Below are 674 nucleotides of genomic sequence, written 5' to 3' on the forward strand. Positions count from 1 at the left end.
CTGAGAACCCCTATACTCATGTAAAAGAGTTTGAACAAATTTGTTGTACTATGCAGCCTGATCATAAGGCCGAAGACTCTCTGAAATTGCGTTTGTTTACATTTTCTCTAAAGGAAAGGGCCAAAACATGGTTTTATGGTTTGAGACCACAATCAATCACCACTTGGGAACAACTCACTAAACAATTTTTCCAAAGATTTTTTCCACATCATAGGACCATCACTATTCGTCAAAATATCAATTGTTTTGTCCAGTTGGATGAGGAAACTGTTTTTGACTATTTTGAACGTTTTAATGATTTGTTGAGCGAATGTCCGCACCATGGATTTGAGAAGTGGAGACTTGTCGTCATCCTCTATGAGGGACTAGACTTTAAATCTCGAACCATGGTTGAGTCTATGTGTAATGGTAAATTTCTTGATAAATCTGTGGATGATGCATGGAATTTTTTAGCCGAGATTGCAGAAAAAACCCATCAATGGGAATCCGTTAGGGAAATAGGAACAACACCACATGATATGAGTCACCCCCATGAGTTAGAGTTTTATTCTTGTAATAGCTCCGACCTTAGGATTGAAAATTATCCTAGATTGCAAAATCCCTATCATGATGATGATGATGACTATGATGTTATGTTAGAAGAACATGTCTATACTGAAAATGTTATGGAACCT

General features: G+C 36.9%; 1 non-coding gene across 1 annotated transcript; it reads right to left on the reverse strand.

Moving 5' to 3' along the window:
- Positions 1-221: 221 nt before the first annotated feature.
- Positions 222-328, reverse strand: LOC113300799. The gene has a single exon (XR_003335923.1). It is a non-coding gene; the product is annotated as a small nucleolar RNA R71 (small nucleolar RNA).
- Between the last annotated feature and the right edge of the window lie 346 nt (positions 329-674).

This window comes from Papaver somniferum, chromosome 7, assembly GCF_003573695.1.
Source record: "Papaver somniferum cultivar HN1 chromosome 7, ASM357369v1, whole genome shotgun sequence".
Classification (NCBI taxonomy): Eukaryota; Viridiplantae; Streptophyta; class Magnoliopsida; order Ranunculales; family Papaveraceae; genus Papaver; species Papaver somniferum.